General features: G+C 43.5%; 1 long non-coding RNA gene across 1 annotated transcript in view; it reads left to right on the top strand.

The window, feature by feature from the left end:
- The window catches only part of LOC132070468 (uncharacterized), a 28,669-nt gene extending 16,579 nt beyond the window's left edge, over nt 1–12,090 (top strand). Inside the window, exons 3-4 of the long non-coding RNA XR_009418004.1 lie at nt 11,711–11,789; nt 11,927–12,090. This is a non-coding gene — a long non-coding RNA (uncharacterized LOC132070468). The remainder of the gene's footprint in view (nt 1–11,710; nt 11,790–11,926) is intronic.
- Nucleotides 12,091–15,051: the final 2,961 nt, after the last annotated feature.

Genomic DNA, 15,051 nt, shown 5'->3' with positions numbered 1-15,051 from the left:
TTCTATTTTGCTACCAGTTGTGAATTTAAAAGAAATGTTTGCCTTTTGGATTTTTCTATCCCAAGCTTAATCCTTCCCAGAGACTCAAATGAGATCAAGGTCAGGTTTTGTCATTAAAGACGGAGAGGGCAAATTTCTTTCATAGAATGCCTCAGCCACAGACATCTTATGTGGTTTGGTGAGTGTGAAAGGCTGGAGGGATTTAGTAGTTCAGGTATAAAGGAGGAACCCATATTTCATCGTTTTTCCCTTAAATTTGAAAGAGCTAACACATTTAGACTAGAGAGTAATTTATGTATATTGCAAAGACAGACCAGTCAACAAAGAGCCTTAATATTTACTCTTGGCACTAATGTACTGCTTGTCAAAGAAAATTCTGAACCTTTGCTGAAATATACTTAAATTTGAATTGTGTATACAGTATGTGATTACATCCATAATGACTATATCACCTATGTGTGCACACTATTCTGTAGTGTTATTTTTGCTCACATCTGGGGCTGAGACTAAAAACAGTTTCAAATTCAATGACTTTGATAACAAAAGTGACAGAAATTTTTACTTTTTAACACCAATATGGAATTTTGTTAAGGCATTTCCTCAAGGGGGAGATTCTGATTTTGGAGAAGGTTATTGTGCTGTGCACAGTGCTCCTGGTTTAGGCAACTGGTTAAGCTGGTATAAATAGGGATCTGGACGTGTATATATCCTACCTCTTTCTTTTTTTGTGAAGAAATTAGTTTTCAGAGGTGTTATTGCTCCTCTTTCTCACACAGACTCAAATCTGTACAGTCCACATGCTGCTAAGTTAGAAAATGTGTTTGGGTGCTGTTTGCTAAGCAAGTGTTGCCCATATTTACTTCTGTCTGTGCCATTCTTCATGGGAATGTTCCCAAGCATGAGAAGTTGCCTTGATTGGAGCACTCTGTATGTGGAGATGCTGCAGTTCAGAACCCTCCAGGTGTGCCAGCCCCTGTTTGTCACCTGTGTAGGTGACACAGCTGATGGCCAGAGCTGGGCTCTGCATGTTCCACGTGGTGTTCAGCCCACAGTGAACAGCCCAAGGCTACTGGGGCTCATGGGAAAGGCTCCTCTGGTGCAAAAATAGGAGGAACAGCCTTCTGACAAGAGCTGGCACCTTCCTGACAGCCACATCCTTTCACACCGTGGTGTAATGCAGCTCAGCCTGCTTTAAAGGCCCAATTTGGTGGTGGTCCTGCCTAATCTCTCAGTAGATACTGATCCTTATCACAGAGTCATAACAAACTGTTTGGTGGAGTTGGAGGGGGTCAGAGAAGCCTTTGGCTTGGTTTAGAGCAAGTCTGACGTGAGCGTGGAGATGTTCTGTACTCTGAGCAACCAGCGTTTTTTGTGTCAAATTTGAAGCAGTTGGTAAAATTCAGTGCAGCAGTTGGTAAAAATGTTAAACCTGTCCCATTTACCCTACCAGGAAAGGAAAGAGCTTTGTTTCAATGAGACACTCAAAATGTCAGGCTTACAATTCTTGTACTCGAGGGCATTCTGTTTAGTGCTGTTGTGCCTGCATCTGAAGGATAGGAAATGGTGCTCTGGTGTAATTTCTCAGGCAAATGCAAGGTTGTCTTAGTGACTTGTGACCCCCTGACTCGGAGCCCGAGGAGAGAAAAGGCGAAGCTGTTCAGCGATTGGAGGGAAGCGGGGCGCAGTGTTATCTCAGAGCTGTGATATTTGGCTTCCAGCGGCCGCAGAAGTTGACACACATCAAAGGTCAGAGCAGCTGATAGCAGACAGGAAGGATTAGCGTTGACACGGCAGAGCTGACCCTGCCAGCGGCGAGGCCGGGCTCTGGGATCAGCGCGGGCGTGCGAGCTGGAGGTGAAGGTACAGGGAACACGGGACATTCTCCTGCTCATTGGGCTGACAGCTCAGTCTGCATGCACGACAGTGTTTATTTACTCATTGTTGTGTGATGAGCAAACAGAAAGATATGCCTGCTTCAGCCCATGCTGATATGGGTGCTAACGCTGTCTGGCTCCAGCTGCCGCGAGCCAGGACAATACAGCACAAAAACTTCCTATTCACCATCACTTCTGAGTCTGTCCTGGCACAGATATGCAATGACCTCAGACCACAGTTGGGTCTAATAAGGAATTTATCTTCATGGAAATGTGACCTCCTGCTACCAGAGGGCTACAAAAATACGAGTAACAATGGGTAAATGAAGATAAAGGTTTATCCTGGCCAACTGTTGCATTTTCAAAACAGTTCAACCCTGCCATGAAAAAAACTACTGTTTGACATAGGACGCTGTCTGAAACTCTTAAAAAAGTTATCCAGGTCACTGTGGAAAGAACATGCTCTTGTTATTTGTTTTTATAAGTGAAAACTACTGGATTGATTATTTTTTTCTTTTGAATGATGCAGACACTCAATAGCAGTTTTCAATTCCCAGAATCCACTTTGGGTACAGGAAAAGAGATTTCAGGAAATTCAGTTTTTCACCAAGGAATTAGGCTTTTTCCTCTCTTAACCTCCACCCTCCAGACTAGGAGTTCACAGTCTGTATGTGCTTTTAATCTTGACTTCAATATATTTTACTGTGGCCAGCTTTTAGTTACAGTTTAATAACTTCAGCTTTATTTCGCCCCAGGCCATATTATAATGAATAAAAAGCTTTTTCTATGATTTTGCTGAATTTATGCGGCTGCCCTTGAAACAGCTGCATAACTCTTCCTACTGACTAGGAAGGGTAGCAGTTTACTCAGCACAGACTGATCAGCTGAATTCTACTTCCAAACTCAGTTTCCCCAAAAAAATCACATGAAAAAGAATGCAGATCCACGACCACGCTTCCTGATACCTTGTGAAATATTGATCTTTCTCAAATTAAAATTATCTTCACCCCCCAAAAGCAATTTGGACTGAATAAGGACTGTATTTTTGTCTGGTTCTGTGTAGTACCTTCTGCAATGAAACCTTTAATCTGATGAGGGTCTCTGATAGACTCAAAGCAGCTGCTTCCCAGTTTGCAGTCTTGTGCAGGAAATGTGATTGAACATGTGCAGAAGCTAGCACCAGCCATTGGTTATCTTACACTTGACCACTCCTAGGTTGGTTCTTCCTGTGGGCACAGCTGACAAGCAGGTCTGATCCTTCATGGCTGCATCCAAATCTGCAGAGAGATGTCAGAGTAAACTGCAGGGCCTGTGCAGTGGTACTGGCAGCAATGATAGGCCCAGCTCAGAACAGGCATCCAGCCTTTCACCTTGTTCATTCTGCATCTTAAACCTGGCACCTGGGAAGGCTCCAGATCCAGGAGGCCCTGTGGATTCCAGCCGAGCAGACAGTGGGCAGGCTGGGCGGATAATGCACACCCTGTTGTGTGGATAATGCACACCCTGTTGTGTGGACAATGCACACCCTGTGGGAACCTGCCGACAAATTGCAGGGTGGCAGGCAGGATGGAGGAGCCAAGGGGTCAGTAGTATGCAGCTTAGGGAGCACGTGGTTTGAATGCAGCTGTGAAACCCAAGACACCTCATCAATTTGTGAGGCTTCTTTAATAAGGGCCCAGCTTCATCTTTATGCAGGGAATCCCCTCCAGGATTCCAGACACATGAAAGACATTAACTCTTAATGCCTAGCAGTCTCCTGAGTACCTGCTAATAATTATGGCTGGCCTTTTTGGCCTTAGAAGCTTTTGTTACCTGGTGTTGAACCTTTTAGGGTAAACTGGAAACCAGTACAGGATGCTGAATGTGAAAAGGTGTATTTGTGAATGCTTCTGTGCACTGACAAATCTGAACCAAGGGTATGGCTCTTGCGCGCTCAGGATTAGCAAATACTGCATTGAAATGAAGAACAACTATTTACATGTACTTAAAACAGCAGGCTTAAAAGAAATCTTGGAAAGGAAAGAAAAAAGAGAGCAGCAATAAACTCTAGTCTGAGATCATACTATTAAACAGAAATATTATTAAAAGAACGGTTTTTAGAAGAATAAGAATGATCAGTTTGCCCAGCTTTTCTAGTAGCAAGGAAAATGTTAATTAAAAAATAAGAGAATTCTGCACACATACTATTCACCTCAGTATAAAAAGGGCAAGCAAAGAAAGCAAGGCAGATTAAATCCTGGTGTAGACTGCATGTTCTAAACTTAAAAAGATTATAAGATGTAATAAAGATAAAGCACCTCCCCCCCAAAGAGTGAGAACACATTGAGTCATGCAATGAACCTTTTATTCATTACAGCTCTGAAAAATTTGGGGTCAGTTCTCCATTCCTTTATAAAGGAGACTTAAATGTAGTGTTTCTGTAATATATGTTCAGTTAAAAGCCCTCCTCCCAGCTTTTCACTGCCAGAATGAGGTAAAGAATCTGGAGATTTTCGAGCTAACAAGCCAAGCAGTAAAACGGTGCACATTTGTGTGGAGCCTGATGAGGGATGGGAATGCACCCAGGGAAGGCTTGGCTGCTTCGGCCCACGGGCGGACACACCAGGACTCCCTTCCATGAATCAACCTTGGCAAATTCCATCCACGAAAACTCAGAGAGGGGAAAGAGGCACGAACAGCCTGACTGGGGCTGTAACAAACTGCACAGGATGGAAGCTGCACAAGCCATCCACCTGCAAGCCAACCACTCAGCCCTAGGAAACTAGGAAAGAGGAGCTGAGGCAATCCTAGGGAACAGTGTTGGAGCACCTGGATGTCCTTGACTCTGACTGATGTGGGAGAAGGAAAATTGGAAAATCCACTTTTTCTGGGAAGGAAAGAGCATGTAATTACAGAACAATGCCATACTGCACTGAACAGAAAAGCTCAGTAAGACAACTGCTAGCAAACGTTCCAGCGCTGACTTCTTTAGAGCCTCTCGGAGATGAGAGGTGAGGCAGGCATTCCACACCCCATCCTGTGCTGCAGTGCAGCCCTTTCCACAGCACTGGGGTGTGCTGTGGGATCAGATGGATTGGAAAATTATTCCTTCAGATGCAAAGGTATTAGCCCCCTCACAACTCCCCTATGCTTCGTTAGTGAAAAGACTTTGATAATAACAAACTTCATTCAGACAGCTCAACGCTGTCTTTAAACATACTGCACAAGAAACATTTAAAGTAATAAGGCAGGGAATAAAAGAAAATTCTTGCATTCTTAATGTGATTGAAAGTATAGTCTTTCCTTACAGATTTAATTCTTCCTGTGAATGTCCACACTGTGTTTGCAATACTTAAAAAAAAAAAAAAACTGGATAGAATCGCACTGGAGTGACTGTTTGTGAAGTTAATAGAAAATTCTGGGCCTTCAACTCTGATAAATGTAACTCTAGAGTCCTATGAAAAATTTCATTTTCAAGGAAGCCTTGCCTCTTTATGGGAACTTTTTCCAGCTGAAAAATTTTTACTGGCTCTACTCCTCATTCCCAGTTATGGACCCGCTTTGGAAATACCTGTGAAAAGCAATATACTGGTTTCAAGGAAATGCATGGATGAAAGCATTGTAATTGAGGACATCCAGATCTGTTCTTACAGAAACACTTTTTTACGTGGTCCATTACTTACACGTTCTGAAGAGCATTGCAAGCATAGAAAACTCCAGAAGAGTGAAAGTTAGCCAAGAAAACCAGCTGTGCATCACTTTGAGTCCTATCCCAAACACTTGGAACACATCTGCATGGCTCATCAATACCTCTGTATTGCTCTACTTGCAATGTGACTGGTTTGGTCCTAGAACTACTGAGACACAGCAGTGGGGGTATGTAAAACCAGGGCAGTCACGGAAAAAGGAAATTTCAGTGGTTTTGTGCACAAAATTTTGTGTTCAGAATCAGCACGATGGGTTACAGATGTATGTCAGAGAAACAAGGCAATTCACTTTGACTTTTACAGAGCATTCTCTTAAAAATTCTTTGCAAGACGTTACAAAGATGGAGGGGGGTGAGAAGGAAATATATGTAAATATATATATTCCTGAGAGTGACTGCAATCCTCAAGGCCACGCAAATAATTTGTACCTTTAATCATTAGGGTATCCTAGGCCTGATGAGAAGTTAGGCTAGGAAAAACACAGTGCAGGAAGTTGAGAGATTTGAGTTCAATTCCAACTTCAGGGCAGAATTCCCATGCAATTGTGGGCCTCTCATTTGCGGCCATGTTTTCCTACACCAGGGAAACCCAGACTGTTTCACCCAAACTGCTGCTGAAACATTGCTCTGAAATAAAAATGGACTGAGCCACTCTGGAGTGCAGACCTACCTCCTCTGGCTGGGAAAGCTGCGGGCATTCTGCTTTTTCCTATACAAGGAGTAACACAGGGCTTGTTATAAGTGAGGAATAACACCTCCTCCCTCTTCCTGCAGTTTTGCTAGGTGGATTGCAATCCCAGTTTCTGAGTCTGGCTTGGTGTAGTAAGTATTAGATTTTAGCTTTACATTAAACACCATTGACTATGTTATGTTTACATTAAATCCCTGTGAGCTTTGTGTAAAGAGACTGTAGGTTCTACATCATTGTAGTGCCCTGACTGGGTATCCTAGGCCTGGGTCCATCCCATCCACCCTCAGGCCCTCGTTGCTGTGCCAGATTCAGGACCTTTATTACACAGCTGGGCTGGTGGAGTGACCTCCTGTGAGTGCAGTACCCCGTGCTCTCTGGACCATGGGCACAGCCAGCTCTCCCACTGAAAGGCCCTAGTTAGCAATGGTCCAGGAGAGCTCTTCCAGGATATCCTTGGCTTCGTTTAAGTTACTTCCCCAATGACAACAATAATCTGAAAAAGAGAGGTAGAATAAGTGTTTACATATGTGCAGCACAACCCAATCCCCTTTTTCCTTGTACTTTCTTTGCAGTTCTGTGGCATATTTTTAGGGGAGCAGGCATTTGAACACTGGCTGGAGTGGGCTACAGTGCAAGTCTGAAGGAGGTTAGAAGGGAATCTGCACAGTGACTAATTACACATCCTACCTTTACATAACTTTTTTTGTATTCCAGTCTGTTGTAATTGATTCAGTCTTTAACAGAGTTTGTTGGATTAAATCTGGCACAAAAGTTGCCAATTCTGAGTTTGCTAAACCTTGAAATATAGATCCATTTGGGGCCTCTTCAAACAGCAGTTGCTCAGCTTTACTGGAGCCGCTGGTTGGAGTCACCATCAGATTTCCATTCCGTGGAAAAAGCACTTGTTATATAAATCTCAAATAGTCAGTAATTGATCGCAGCCTGGAATTGTAAAACTCCATCTCAGTGCCTGAAATAGCACATGTTTGTGGTGTGGTATGTGGTCTCAGTCCCTGTCGAGAAGAGGAGACCTTGGAGAATGCGAGAGCCTTAAGGAGCTTTCCACTAATAGCAGGGTCAAGGGACAGCACTGTCAAAGCATCCCTGGTTAAAGCTGTGTGGGGAAGCAAACTGCTCTCGACCTCCAGCATGCCAGCTGTCACTCACGGGAGATGAGCTCTCCTTTTGTTCAGATCCCTGAGAAAATCCCCCGGTTCTCCTCCCTTCTCTGCCCCCACGCTGGCTCCCGTGCCGGTGTCCTTCTGAGGCCTTGCTGCCAGGGCTATCAGCCACAACCCAGCCCTGCCAGCCTGGCTGAACTGCCCCAAAGCTCCAGGCTGAAGAGACAAAAACCAGCACAGCTTCCCCTCCGAACCCTCACGAGAGATCCGAGGAGCTGCAGGCTTCTCACGGGAGCTGTGGTATGGCAGCTGCTGTGTGAGAGAGAGCTGCGGTAAAACTGAGAGGGCTTGGGCATGGGAGGAACTGAATATTGACACAAGAACTTAAATTTAGTTCTGTGGCTCTGAAAGAGCCCAACCAAGCAATCAAGCAAAAAGGAAACAACAGTTTGGTCTCTGGTTTTGTTTTTAACAAGTTTTCAATGAGATCACTGTGTCTTTTAATTTATTCTAAACATAATTTTTTTTTTTTTTATGTTGAGATCTCCTTCAATTTAGTCAATAGGACAGTTTGGGATCACTGATACCTGAAGCTTTCACAATTTTATATGGATAAAATATTTTTGAGTCATTTACCACTATTTTTTAATAAAGGAAAAGTAAGACTTCTCAATCATGTTGAACCAACAAGAAATCTTCAGAAGTTGCCTGATAGGGGGACTTTACAAATTTCCATGTCCTGAGAGTGAGTGCAAAGGGATTCTCTGCTCTTGAACCACTGCAGATTTGTTCACATTTTCTTTCTATACATTTATTAGCAAAAACATTTTTACTTAATATATATTTTGTAATAACAATTTTAAAGGATTAGTCAATCCTAATATTAAAACTTTACTGCCTTTGTACTGGATTAGCCTTTGTAGCCAGCTAGATTCTAGAAGGTGTTGCAGAAGTAAAGCAGTAGCAGGATGCCACAAGTCCTTTTAAATCAAGTACCCCACTCCTTGCTCGGGGCAAGTCTCTGTTCTTTGGGGAGAGGCCTTCAGGTGGAGCATTCCAGATATGCATGGCAGAGTTTATGTAGCTTGTTTAGGGCTTTAAAAAAAAAAAAAAAAAAAAAAAAAAACTGTTTTAAATACCAATGGTCCTTAATACTTTTGAGAATGAAAAATTAAATGTGCTGGAAAAAAAAAAGGGTATTGTGGCATACGGATTAGCAATCAGCTATAAACTGAAGTTTCAGTTAAATAACCCAATCCCCTTTTCCTTGTGCTTTCTTTGCAGTTCTGTGGCACATTTTCAGGGGAACAGGCATTTAAACCCTGACTGGATTGGACTCCAGTGCCAGTCTGGAGGAGGTTAGGAGGCACATATTGATCTTCACTGGCAGGCTGCTTAGCACACTTCAAACAGGGTGCATCACTACAGCAATTACGTCCTGAAAATGTGTTTATTTAGTGAGGCTGTATTTAGAGCTCTCCTGCCTTAAAGGGCTTCTAGTAAACTCTCCTCCTCCTCCTCAGTGATGAGGGTGACCCTTCCTCAGCTCAGCAAATGGTCAGACTTTCAAACCTGAAAAAACTCAAGTTTCAAGAAGTCACCATGGCTCTCCTCTGCTGGTTGTTTTTCCAGCTGCTGAGGAATAAAGAATACATTTCTCAGCTGAAGGGCTGGCAGGCAAGCAAGCAAGGCCTTGCAAGCTGGTGGTGGCCCTGGTACCCAGCCTGGTGCAGCTGCCTGCCAGGCAGATGAGGAGGAGGAGGGTGGTCGAGGTGAGCTAAAGGCGAGCAGGGTGACATCTATGACTGGCTCCAGCCTGAAGCTTGTCGGGGGGGAGGAGGTGTTGTTGTCATTGGTGATGCCAATTAGGACAAACCTCTTTCTTGGCAGTGAGCAGTGGAGGGTGCCTACAGAGAAATCCAGCTGCTGGAATGCCACCAAGTATCTGGTGAGAACTGCATTCCAGATGTGCAGCTCTGTGCCCCTCCATCTGCTGAGCACCCCATATGCTGGTACTGGCTCGGGAGAGGATACTGACAGTTGTGGTTTTCTCACTGATAATTACACATCCCAGCATTTTAACCCTACAGGCAAAACCTAAAGCAGTCCTGAATCCCTCTGGATTCGGTCCATTAATAAAATTCTTCTCACAAGGAAAGGAGGGTCAGGCAGTGGTAAATCAGGAATAAATCCATGAGGTCACACCATCCAGGAGCAGTGGGTACATTTAGTCAGGCCTTATTTTGAGGACCAGCATGGTTCTGACGTCACAATGTTCTGCTTGCAGGATTTGATGTCCTTTAGGCAGAAAGTTGCTCTTTTTTCCTGTTCAGTTTTCCCTGTGGTACTGGAGGAGCCTGGGTATGACCAGAGAGTAAAATGACAATTATGTGCTATGGATGCTCATGATTCCAGTGCTTGAACTCCCCTCTAGAGCCTTGTTTGTTTATCTGAGTAAAGACATAGCCAGGGTGGTACAGAAGGGGCTTCTGCTCTAGAGCTGCCTCCTTGCCCAGGAGTCTGCAGCAGGGCAGCATGCTTTGCTTTTCCTAGGAAGCCCTTTTCCCTCTCATGCTTTTCCCAGGGAGCCCTTTTCCCTCTCATGGGGTTTCTCAGGTGAGGACCTGTTTGTACGTTCCCAGTGCCTGAATGGAGCCCAGGTATAACCGTGTTTACTATGTGTTCTGCACATTTCATTATGAAGCATGGGAGCGGGATATAAAGCTTTATTCACGTGGAAGCTCACTTTAGCCTCGTCTCTGTGCTGTCTTTTCATCTCTTGTTTCTCCAGGGTTGTTCTGGCTGCTGTGCTGCCATTTTTGTGAGACACTGGGTGATCTCACTAAAGGAAATCCCATAATGGCTGTTGTTAATCTAGGATGCCAAACACCAAAGGGCTTTGTCCTTTAACTTTTCCTTTGACACGTTGAAACTGGTCACTACATGACTAGCTAGGAAAGGGATGGTGTTTTTCAGGGAATAGGGATTGATTGAGCATGAGCTGCGTAGGAAACTATGGCTGTCATAAGCTTTAGTGAAATCTGAAGGAAAATTGCCATGATTCATCCACAGTTGTTAATATGACAAAGCCCAGATCCATACAAAGGAACACCTGGCCTGCTAGTGAACCTATCTCTGGAGAGCAGCATTTGCCCACATGTTTGTTGCTCTAGCAACAAGCCTGAATGTGGATCACTATTTTTTGAAACACCACAAGAAAGAACAGATTCCACTATGGGAAATTTTCTGTCATAAAGAAAATTCTATTTGCTCTACAAACACTGAGTTCTCCCACTTTACAAGGACTGACTGCCACTCTCTGAATCACTAAAAAACACAGAGGCCCATTTCTCGACTCTTGAGAATCTAAAGATGTGCCAAAGCATACATGGATTTCATATTTTCCAGTAGCTGCAAATCAGACCCATTCTCTCAAGAAGATCTCAGTTTAGAACAGTCTCCTAGGTCACTTTACAAGCTCAAAGTGTACCAACTTTAGAAAGTACAATAATTTCCTTATAGGGTGAATTTTCCCCCTCTGCTCAAAGCTTTTTCATCACCTTTCCTTTCTGGGTAGGTTTCAGAGGATGACTTGCACCCTCTCCTCTGCTTTCATGCAAAATGCCCCTGCAGATGAACAAGTGTGAGTGTTAATGTGGTGACACATGAACTGCCTTTGATTTTAGTGGCTCTGGCTCCCACTCCTCCAATTTTTAAAAGCTTGTAGCTGCATTTGTATCTATATATGTGTACATATACATATGTGCACATGCATATATGTGTGTATATGAACACATAAAGCAAGGCTGAGAGGAACTGGGGTGCCATGTGAAACACCTGTGTTACAAGATGTTTCATAATCTATTCCAATGTTCTTCTGTTTCTGCTGCCTGGGTTCCTACTCTGTAGACAGACCAGCTTTGTTAATTTTCCCTGTTTGTCTTCTGATTCCTGGTTTTACATTTCTTCCCCTGGTAATGCTCTGCCAGTACAATAAGGATTTCTTTTTTTTTTTTTTTTTTTTTTTTTTTTTGTTTTGTTTTGGTTTTTTTTGTTTTTTTTTGTTAAAGCTGGACAACAGGGAGAATAAAAATGGAGAGGGAGAGATACTCTGAATCCCAGAGGTTACTAGTTTCTGTCTGAACTGAATAAATGGCCGCATATAAATGTGTTTCTTCTTTCAAAAAAAGGTCTGCTTTTTTCGGCTGACCCTGGGTGAGTCTGGAGTTACCTGAAACTGTTTGTAGCTGTTCAGAAACCGCAAGCTTTCCCACCTGAATCCCTCCCCTGTCAGCTGGAGGGGGCTTTCAGGTGGGTGTTTGTTTCCTTGTCCTCAAAGGGATCCGTTCCTGTGCTGAAAGACAAGCCCAGGACAATGTTTTACAGAGCAGAAGATATTGTGAGGCACCAATTATCACGTAAGTGGTTCTCACGGCTTGGGCTGGTACTGTGTGCCAGGTTGCACATTAACTTCTTTCACTGCTTTTTACCCAGTTTACTCAACATTCTCAAGTGGTGGCTTTGTCAATTGTTCCTCCTGCTGATATTTTGACAGATGATAGCCCCCTGATGCCAGCCTAGCCCAGCTAGTAAGAAATAGGCCAGCGTGAAACTCTAGACCAAGAGACTGCTCTCATGGTATGGAGGAGCTGTAAGGTTGGTTTTGGTTTGGAATTGTTATTAATTTCCATCTGAAAAATACATCTCCCAACCCTGCCCTTGCAATGCACTCTCTATGTGCTCCATTAAAAAAAAACAAAATACGTGGAGAGTTTATTATATTTTTTTTCCTCTGCCACACCATGTTTAAGTATCCTCTAATGAGTGTCAGGGTACACTTGGGGAGTATGTCTGAATCATATGAGCACAAATATATTCAAAGATTTATAGTGTTTCATTGATTCCAAAGGAATGTATAATGACCAGGCAATTTTCAGGGTAGTTTTCCAATATAAATATTACCAAAATTGCTGAAACTGTGTTATTAACACTTGGGGCTGGTGTTGCTGCAAAGTGAAGAGATTTATGGGGAGGATAAAGCAGAGATCTTTAGAAAGTGGGGTTTGCTAATTCATCTGGCTGTTCATTAGCTTAAGAGCTTTCTGTAGTTTGTGTATTTCACTGACTTCTTGGTTCTTTCTTCTTATGGTTAGAGATACTATATAAGAAAAAGATAATTATTTTTTTCCTAGTAGTTAGGGCTGAATTTTAACTATATTCTTCTTTAAGTCCTTTCCTTAGTTTTATCCTGTTAGGTACTGAATGCTTTCAATGGTTTCAAATTAATGTAAGAGCTGAACTCAGGCAGGCCTTATTGTTGTCAGACCTTTCTCTTCCATCCTCTAGGGGATTTTATTTTTCTGCAAGGAATGGCACAGAATAGCTGAGAAAATTATGCTTAGGACTGAAACAGTTCTTAATGCATATCATATGTAGGCATATGTAAATGTGTACCATGCGTTTGTTTCCCTGCAATATTATTAATTTTAATAGTTTTTAGACAGCAAAGATTTCAGAAAAGAAAGCTTATCTATTGTTACTTATACTGCTGTGTTCAAATTTAGCTGGGAAGATCAGTGTACGTGAAATTCAGTTTATTTTTTCCTTCCTTATCTTTGCTTAATTTCTCTTTTGAAGCTGAAGGACCACTTAATAGCATACAAAAAGCTCTGCTTTCAGAAATATTTAAGGGCTACCAATGAGAATGAGGAAGTTTTTGTTGAACTTCCATTTCTTTGGTTGCAGAAGCCAAATTCTGAAACAGACCAGAGACTGTCTGGGGAGAAGAGACAGGCTTTGATGAGGTAGTAGGAGCTTTTCTCCTCCTTTTCTTGGCATATGTTTTCATGTGTGTGTTTGTGTGTTTTGAGGTCCTCCTTACCAGGAACACTTTGTGAAGCTTTCCTGGTTAATGCACGTGGTGTGTTAAATCGCTCCAGGCAGCCGAGTGTACTCCTGCCTAAAGTTAAGCATGAGCTTAGCTGAAGCCAGGGCCCAGGAGCACTAAGCTCTGTGGGCTCAGTGTCTGTCAGATAAGGAGACTCAGAGCTGACAGAAATGTGGGCTCCCAGAGCTGCCCACTGAGCTCAGAGGGAGCTGACCCTGCTTTGTGCTGCTCGGGATCAGCCTTTGAGCGTCTCAGGGGACATCTGCAGAAGGGTCCACTTAAGGAACTATGATTTAACTTTTATTTCTTATTATGCTGGGGTCTGGAAGAATATTTTGTGCTATCTGCTTGACTGATGGGTCTGAGAGGTCCTGCTCCAGGGGGCTCTTAATTCCAACCAAAGGGAAAACATACTGGAAAAACCTCCAGCAAGCACTTTTAAAAAAATCTCTTTTCTCACATATTTAGCCTGAACTAGCAATAACAACTTCGATGCAGGGCATTTCCTGAGGATTAATGACTGTCTGGGGTCATCATCTCCTCCCAGTTAGTTATTAATCCCCAGGAAATACTCTGTGCCTTGATCATTATTGCTTAATTAGCATTGAGAATGTGGGGGGTTTAGGTTTCTTTTCATGCATCCTGTGAATTGCTGGGGTGGGGGGTTTCTTTCATTAACTTGCCCTTTTCAGCCTGGATGGAGCATGGGCTTTGCTTACAGTTTGCAGGTTTGAGAATTCAGTCCCAGGGTTAAACCTTCCCAAGCAATTTGAGTTCCATGTGAAAGCCCCAGTGGCAGCCCACATCTGCTGTGCATCAAGGGGTCCCCCAGCCCTGCTGGGAAGCACTGGGTGCCAGGGGGCAGAGTCTGGGAGCTGGGGATGCTGAAAAGGGCAGGGGAGGTTGGGGGCTGGAGGAGGCAGAAAAAAGGGAAAAGAGGGAAGCTCCGAGGAGAGGAGAAGTTAGGACTGCCAATCTCAACAAACAATTTTATCAGCCACCAAAAAAGTTCTCGTGCCATATGAAATTTTGGGAAAATTTTGGAGTCCAAGCAGCCTTCAAGGCAACTCTGCCTGATTCAAATGGCCCTGACGGCAGCAAGCCAAATCTATTTAGTTAGCAGAGCAGGGAGAATAAATTCAGACCTTATCCCTGGAGGAGAGGAAGATGATGGACCAAGTCCTTTATCGAGCACTGTGTGGTGGGAGCAAGCTCAGGAGGGCTGTTTCCACCAACCGTCCCATTGCTCCATCATTGTTCCCTGTCAGACTGGGAGATCCCCACTTGATGGTGTGTTTAGGGTTGTTGGTGGGATGTGTGACTCCCAGCACACCATTCCAGGAGTGATGGACAGAGCTTGACCCCAGGGATGCGGGCACTGCGAGTGCAGGTGCCCCCAGGCACGATGGGGGTCCATCTGTTGATCTGTTTGTTATGGATGTAGTCTTAAGTATATTTTGAAAAGAAAATTAATTTTACAAAAGGAAATATCAGGTTTTCTGCTCCAAACAAAGCCATAATAGGATTTTTTCCAAGACTGTTTCAAAAACATTTTTGCAGAATTCCAGTGGGGAGGCAGTTGGAGATGTTTAGTGACATTTTCCTAGACAGCTGTTCCTCACATCCCATTGCGCTCTTCTGCTGTGGGAACCTCTCCCCAAGCCTCCTTGAAGGTCTTTTGGGTCCTGCATGTTTAAGTGAATATTTCAGCAATTTGGCCTTTATGTTTGGAACCAGAGGTGCAAATCAGTTTCATGTCTCACAGGAAAATCCCTTATCCTGAACAAATATCT

Source organism: Ammospiza nelsoni, chromosome 3 (assembly GCF_027579445.1).
Source record: "Ammospiza nelsoni isolate bAmmNel1 chromosome 3, bAmmNel1.pri, whole genome shotgun sequence".
NCBI lineage: Eukaryota > Metazoa > Chordata > Aves > Passeriformes > Passerellidae > Ammospiza > Ammospiza nelsoni.
Note: the sequence above shows the minus strand (reverse complement) of the source record. Positions and strands in the feature narration are given on the sequence as shown.